This window comes from Festucalex cinctus, chromosome 13, assembly GCF_051991245.1.
Source record: "Festucalex cinctus isolate MCC-2025b chromosome 13, RoL_Fcin_1.0, whole genome shotgun sequence".
Lineage (NCBI taxonomy): Eukaryota > Metazoa > Chordata > Actinopteri > Syngnathiformes > Syngnathidae > Festucalex > Festucalex cinctus.
The window spans coordinates 28,475,876-28,483,901 of record NC_135423.1 but is presented as its reverse complement, the minus strand read 5'-3'; the positions used below and the strand labels follow the sequence as shown (position 1 = coordinate 28,483,901).

Below are 8,026 nucleotides of genomic sequence, written 5' to 3'. Positions count from 1 at the left end.
GGTCAGAAAAGCCTTAAGATGTTGATCATGCCCCACACCGAATATTGTAACTTTTCGCCAAAGGGCGTTGCCGCTACGGTGACGCAAAGTCTGAAGATTTTTCATGAAAATAAAAGCTGCATTAACTTGACCGAGATGATCCTATCTTCTCAAAATTTCACACATTTGATGAGAGTCCAGCCCTAAAGACATCTACTGACTTATATTTCATCTAACTGATAGCGCCACCTAGTGGCAATTTTTTTTCTTACAAATTTTCTTCTACGTTTTTCTCCAAACACGTTAACTGGACCTACCTCATATTTGCTCAGATGAGGGTTTCGGTCTTCATGATGTCACAATACGAAGTTTGTGAGTTTTCGCGAATCGCTGTGGGCGTGGCTAAGCGCTGTTCGCCAAGAAAACAACACCAATTTTGAGGGCCTAAACTGGCACAGAAACTCCTGAAACTTGGCACACACATCTGGCCTGGTAAAATGAGCAATATTTTATTGTTGATTGTGCTATTTTTACAAAAATGACTCAATAGCGCCCCCTCGAAATTTTTAACGAAGCAGCCCCGGTTGTACGTTTAAGCAAGAACGACGAATATTTTTAGGTGTATGAGGGAGCCCAAGACCTACAAAAAAGTCTCTTGTACCCATATGCTAAAATGAACAGGAAGTGAGCTACGAATTTTTGAATGTCCCATTTTTGACGATTTTTGCACATTCACAGGGGGCATACTTTTGCCCACTTCTCCTACACGTTTCATCCGACTGAGTTAAGACTTGGCCTGGACCATGTCAAGACCTGAGCCAACGACAGGGGGAAAAATTTTGACTTTTCGAAATACTATATGATGAGGGCGGGGCATCAAAATTTGTGTTTCGCAATGTAAAAGGATATGCTTGATAACTCCCCGGGACATGCTCCAAAAAATCCCAAACTTGACATGTATATTTATAGTCAAGGCCTGAAGGTATCTCTATGATAAAATTCAATTATAAATACAGCGCCACCTAGTCCTTGAGGCATAAAAAAAAAAATGCCTCACTTACGGTATTTTTGCAAAAATTGTAAACTCATTGTAAATATGATAACTAAGTCATTTATGAATATTCTTTTACTTTCCACCACTCAATGTGTTCACTGGCATCAGACCGATCCAAACATATGTACTTTTTTTATTTAGTTTCATTTTCTTTGATCGCCTCTATGGACAATAAAAGCAACATTGTGCAATGAGTACGAGCGATGATGTGTGTATACATACTTTTACGAAAAATACCAATCAGGGCAACTCATTGCCTAAAAATAAAAAAAGACGCTGATTTTTGCAGATCTTAACAATCACCAAAACCCATTGAGCTTGACACTCATCACACCTGGCAAAAAAAAAAAAAAATCCACGTTTATCATGCCATTTTCAAAGAAATTCTGCTTCCAATGTGCCAGTAACCCAATGTGCAAGTACCCCAACGTGCAAGTACCCCAACGTGGCCCGGGCTGCGAGGGCCCTTTATAGCTGCTCGCAGCTCTAGTTATTATTATTCTTCTTCTTCTTCTTCTTTATTCTCCGCAAACAATCGCGATTTTGGGTACCTAAATATTCACGAAAACTCACCGAACTTTGCACACTCCTCAGGTCCGGCGAAAAATTTGATATTATGAAGTCGTTATAACAATGCGACTCGATAGCGCCCCCTAGCGTAGAAAAATAAAAACCAAGCCCGGCACGTTTGAGCTAGAGCAACAAAAATTGGCAGGCACGTGTAGTACCCCGAGACGCACAAAAAAGTCTCTTGGGACCATGTAGCTAAAATGTACAGGAAGTGAGCTATGAATTTTTTTATGTCCAATTTTGGCCTATTTTGGCACATTCACTGTGGTCATGCTTTTTCCCCCTTTGCAAACATTTTTCATCCAATTGACTTCAAACTTGGCATTTATCATCTCAAGACCTGAGAGAACAACTGGGCAAAACATCTTGCCTTTTTGAAATACTATATGACGGGGGCGGGGCATCAAATATTGCCTTTAAAATTTCATTTGTCGAGAAAGAGCAAATGCTTAATAACTCCCATGTTCAAGCTCCAAAAAATCTCAAACTTCTCAGGCAACGTAATAGTCACGGCCTGAAAACATCTATATGATAAAATTCAGTTATACATATAGCGCCACCTAGTGGTTACAATAAATGTCATACTTTACGTTTTTAGCTACTGTGCTGAGCTTGTTGAAGGGATCCATTTGAAAATTGGTCAGAAAAGCCTTAAGATGTTGATCATGCCCCACACCGAATATTGTAACTTTTCGCCAAAGGGCGTGGCCGCTACGGTGACGCAAAGTCTGAAGATTTTTCGTGAAAATAAAAGCTGCATTAACTTGACCGAGATGATCCTATCTTCTCAAAATTTCACACATTTGAGGAGAGTCCAGCCCTAAAGACATCTACTGACTTATATTTCATCTAACTGATAGCGCCACCTAGTGGCAATTTTTTTTCTTACGAATTTTCTTCTACGTTTTTCTCCAAACACGTTAACTGGACCTACCTCATATTTGCTCAGATGAGGGTTTCGGCCTTCATGATGTCACAACACGAAGTTTGTGAGTTTTCGCGAATTGCTGTGGGTGTGGCTAAGCGCTGTTCGCCAAGAAAACAACGCCAGTTTTGAGGGTCTAAACATGCACAGAAACTCATGAAACTTGGCACACACATCTGGCCTGGTAAAATGAGCCATATTTTATTGTTGATTGTGCTATTTTTTACAAAAATGACTCAATAGCGCCCCCTAGAAGTTTTTAACAAAGCAGCCCCGGTTGTACGTTTAAGTAAGAACGACGAATATTTTTAGGTGTATGAGGGAGCCCAAGTCCTACAAAAAAAGTCTCTTGGACCCATATGCTAAAATGAACAGGAAGTGAGCTATGAATTTTTGAATGTCCCATTTTTTACGATTTTTGCACATTCACAGGGGGCAGACTTTTGCCCACTTCTCCTACACGTTTCATCCGACTGAGTTAAGACTTGGCCTGGACCATGTCAAGACCTGAGCCAACGACAGGGGGAAAAATTTTGACTTTTCGAAATACTATATGATGAGGGCGGGGCATCAAATTTTGTGTTTCGCAATGAAAAAGGATATGCTTGATAACTCCCCGGTACATGCTCCAAAAAATCCCAAACTTGACATGTATGTTTATCGTCAAGGCCTGAAGTTATCTCTATGACAACATTCAGTTATATATGCAGCGCCACCTAGCCCTTGAGGAATAAAAAAAAAATACCCCACATACGGTATTTTGTACAAAAAATGTACACTCATTCTAAGTGTGATAACGAAGTCATTTCTGAATATTCTTTTAGTTTCCACCACTCAAAATGTTCACTGGCATCAGACTTATCCAAACATATATATATTTTTATTTATTTTTGATAGCCTCTATGGACATTAAAAGCAATATCGTGAATGAAGGATATGCTTAATAACTCCACGGTACATGCTCCAAAAAAAATCCCGCACTTGACATGTATGCTTATAATCAAGGCCTGAAGGTATCTCTATGACAACATTCAGTTATAAATACAGCGCCACCTAGCCCTTGAGGCTTATATAAAAAAAAATAAAAATACCCCACATACGGTATTTTGTACAAAAAATGTACACTCATTCTAAGTGTGATAACTAAGTCATTTATGAATATTCTTTTAGTTTCCACCACTCAAATTGTTCACTGGCTTGACACCGATCCAAACGTATGTACGTTTCCATTTTGTTTTATTCATTTTTGATTGCCCCTTTGGACAATAAAAGTAACATTGTGCAATGAGTACAACGAGCGATGATGTGTATATACACTTTTACAAAAAAATACCAATCAGGGCAACTCATTGCCTAAAAATAAAAAAGGACGCTGATTTTTGCAGGTCTTAACAATCACCAAAACCCGTTGAGCTTGACACACACACTGGCAAAAAAATATTCTACATGTAAACGTTTATTATGCCATTTTCAAAGAAATTTTGCTTCCAATATGCCAGTACCCCAATGTGCCAGTACCCCAACATGCAAGTACCACAACGTGCAAGGACCCCAACGTGGCCCGGGCTGCGAGGGCCCTTTATAGCTGCTCGCAGCTCTAGTTATTCTTCTTCTTCTTTATTCTCCGCAAACGATCGCGTTTTTGGGTACCTAAACATTCACGAAAACTCACCGAACTTTGCACACTCCTCAGGCCCGGCGAAAAATTTGATATTATTAAGTCGTCATAACAATGCGACTCGATAGCGCCCCCTAGCGTAGAAAAATAAAAACCAAGCCCGGCACGTTTGAGCTAGAGCAACAGAAATTGGCAGGCACGTGTAGCACCCCGAGACGCACAAAAAAGTCTATTGGGACCATGTAGCTAAAATGTACAGGAAGTGAGCTATGAATTTTTTTATGTCCAATTTTGGCCTATTTTGGCACATTCACTGTGGTCATGCTTTTTCCCCCTTTGCAAACATTTTTCATCCAATTGACTTCAAACTTGGCATTTATCATCTCAAGACCTGAGAGAACAACTGGGCAAAACATCTTGCCTTTTTGAAATACTATATGACGGGGGCGGGGCATCAAATATTGCCTTTAAAATTTCATTTGTCCAGAAAGAGCAAATGCTTAATAACTCCCATGTTCAAGCTCCAAAAAATCTCAAACTTCTCAGGCAACGTAATAGTCACGGCCTGAAAACATCTATATGATAAAATTCAGTTATACATATAGCGCCACCTAGTGGTTACAATAAATGTCATACTTTACGTTTTTAGCTACTGTGCTGAGCTTGTTGAAGGGATCCATTTGAAAATTGGTCAGAAAAGCCTTAAGATGTTGATCATGCCCCACACCGAATAGGTCGCTTGCACATCGTAATGCATCATGGGAGTTTTTCCTTCGGGCGCCATATTGGGTGTCCGCCGGTTCACAAGGTACACTCGCGAGTTACACGGTAGAGCTTATCAACCTGATGTAATTTTCGCAGTATTTTCACGATTTACCGGAAGATCAAAAACAACGATACAGGCAGAAGGTGTCTCTGTGTGGCGGGATTGATCCTAATTACGTCCTGACCAAGGGTGATTTTTTTTTGACGGAGAAAGCTTGCTGGCCAAATGTGACATCTCTGGACATCTTTCCCTACCTCGTGTTGACAACATGCTCCATAACACGCCAACAAATCCCTGGAGGCTTACAATTATTTTGTAAGCGGGTGGATACAGAGTGTAAACTTTAACATCGCATCAGAAGAAACGGTTGCTGTTGCACGTAAGTAAACCACATGGTGTTGGTAATTCTGCACACAAAAATGTTGATTTGTTCTCAGGCTTCCTGTTATCATTGTGTTTACATGCACAGCTAGGTTTACCTGATGTGGTTTTTCTAACAATTTTATAACAGGCAAATATGGCAGAGCGTATAAGAATAAAAAAGTAACTATGCACAGCCTCCCCGTGGCTTAATTAAATTTAATGCTACCCTTTCACTAGTTACATGTTACTTAATCAACTTATTCTAAATGGTTAAGGTTAACCACTCTCAGAGGACGTATTTTTAGTTTCAGTTTCCAGTACAATAAAACGTGTTCATGGTAACTACTGAGCATACTGACAGCTTTTCTTATGATCTCACGGTTAAGGAGGCTGTCACAACACCCAATTTCTGTCTGGTGCCAGATGGCAACAATTCCCATCACTTGTCACGACAACACCAATAGTATTACCAGGTATGTATGGCTTTACTTTTTGTAGTTTATTTAATTTTATGTTTCATATTTTCATTACAATGTTTGTCATATTTTCAGATTCAGGCACAGATGAGTTTAACTGGACGGACTTCTGCGACTTTGTGGTGTGGACAAAGTGTGATTGAGCGAGTCCACCCAGATCGCTCGTTTTGGCCAGTTGGAAAAGCCAGAGTTTTTTTTCCCCAAAATCCCCTCCTTACCTGAACTGCTCGGGAGAGCATTTACTAGATCAGCAGTGGACTTCCAGTGTTCCTGCTCAGCCGCTGTCACCTACCACTTGCTCATGTACTTCAAAGATGCGTAATAAAGTAGTTTTTTGTGCTGCAGCAGATTGTAAAATCAAATGATATCACTTGAAGTGTGCCAATCTAGACTGCCAAAAGGACAGTGGTTTTGTGACAAGTGTGAAACAAGGATTATTGGGAAAACTGTAACACAGTACTGGTACTTGTCTTACATTAAACAAATTTAAAAGAGAGCAACTTTTTCCTCTGTACATAGCATAATGAAAGTCATTGCGTACCCCATCAACATTACATCATACCGTCATCTCAGGATGGTAGGCACCTGTGCTAAAATAAACTACATTAATTAACAGTTCAATTTTTAACCCTGAAATTACTACATCTAATCATTATTCACTTCATTTTTTGTGCTTTTAGAAATAATAGAGATTTATGCCATTACTTTAAGAGGGACCATATTGCACATTGAGTCAAATCCTGTCATTTGTATTATGTATAGCTTTGTAAACAAACCCAACAATAGAATTTGTATAAACGCTGCCTTTATTAGCGCCAAACAAACAGTCGCATGTTGTCCTCCTCCAATGCTTTGATGCTCGCCTTCGTTTCCATCATGTCATTGGCAATCAAGTCGGTGTGGCATGAGATCCCTAAAGAAAAAAATAAAGAAAAAATCACAAAAAATACGGTACCAGTAATAGGTTTAATATAGTAAAGTAGTATAGTTTTTTTGTCAGTGTAAAAGAAATGTACACATTTTGTTGCATTTTTTAATGTATGAACATTGCTACAGGCAAATACTTATTTCTATAAACACTTCCAAATGTCTCTAAAATATAAGGTGCGTGTACACACACAAACAAACACATACATTCACTCATGCATACAATATATCATGTAATGAATTCTGAGTGGCATACCAGAGTCAATGATGTCAGCAGTACTTGAGGGTACAGGTTACTGGAGCCATCTGGCTGCATAACTGCAACAATCTCTGCCACTTCGAGTCGTCTTTTCTTTGCTTGTCTCTCCTGTGCACGTTCATATCTTGGCACCGACTGGGCTGAGACATAGATGTTGTAACTTGGGACCCAACTTTAATGTTGGAGCCCAGTCGGGATGATTGGACAGAAAAACGGGCGCAGGGCGACCTGTTAAAATAAACAAATATATAAACAAATAAAATATGGAAAGACTGGTTATTTTACCGCAGTAGGGTGGCCGTGAATAAGTTCTTTAGCATGATGTGTAGGCTACCGGGGGTCTGTTTTCTTGCATCAGCCCCTTCTGTCTCTTTTTTTTCCAAGTTTACATTTTGCCACCAAAAAACATGTTATCGGCATTAAAAGCCCAAGACTAATCAATCCAATTTCAGCAGTAAACACTTTGCACTGGCACTACTTGGGTGAAAATGTTCGAAGTTAGCTTTCGGCTAACGTCCGCTAGCCAGCTTGTACTACCGAACTTGCTTGCTCATGAATCCAAAACATAAGCAACTTGCCCATATATGGGCGGTCGAAACGTTATTAATCCTCATGCATTAAATAAAGGTAAACAAGCTTACCGCTCACAAAGTGATCGCTGCACACACGAGCCCAAAGTAACGACTTCCCTCCGGAGTCCGCACTCCTCTGTCTCCAGGCCCTGGTTCCTAATTATTTTCGGAATTCGGAAAAAAGACCGACCATTTTCCCCCTTGGCTTTGTTCGAACAGCCAACGATGCAGCAACAATGTACCATTTTAAACGCAGAAAACAAACGTGATAGATACGTGTTAGACCGAATCGCTACGTAAATGGAGGCCACCCAGCATGGCGACTACGAGAAATCCGAGGCGGAAGTGACGACATGTGCAAGCGACCTATATTGTAACTTTTCGCCAAAGGGCGTGGCCGCTACGGTGACGCAAAGTCTGAAGATTTTTCGTGAAAATAAAAGCTGCATTAACTTGACCGAGATGATCCTATCTTCTCAAAATTTCACACATTTGATGAGAGTCCAGCCCTAAAGAC

At 40.1% G+C, this 8,026-nt stretch overlaps 1 long non-coding RNA gene across 1 annotated transcript; it reads left to right on the top strand.

Moving 5' to 3' along the window:
• Positions 1-4,886: 4,886 nt before the first annotated feature.
• LOC144033390 (uncharacterized) lies at positions 4,887-6,247 on the top strand. Its single transcript, XR_013287965.1, has 3 exons — positions 4,887-5,291; positions 5,662-5,748; positions 5,827-6,247. It is a non-coding gene; the product is annotated as an uncharacterized LOC144033390 (long non-coding RNA).
• The last annotated feature ends 1,779 nt before the right edge of the window (positions 6,248-8,026 follow it).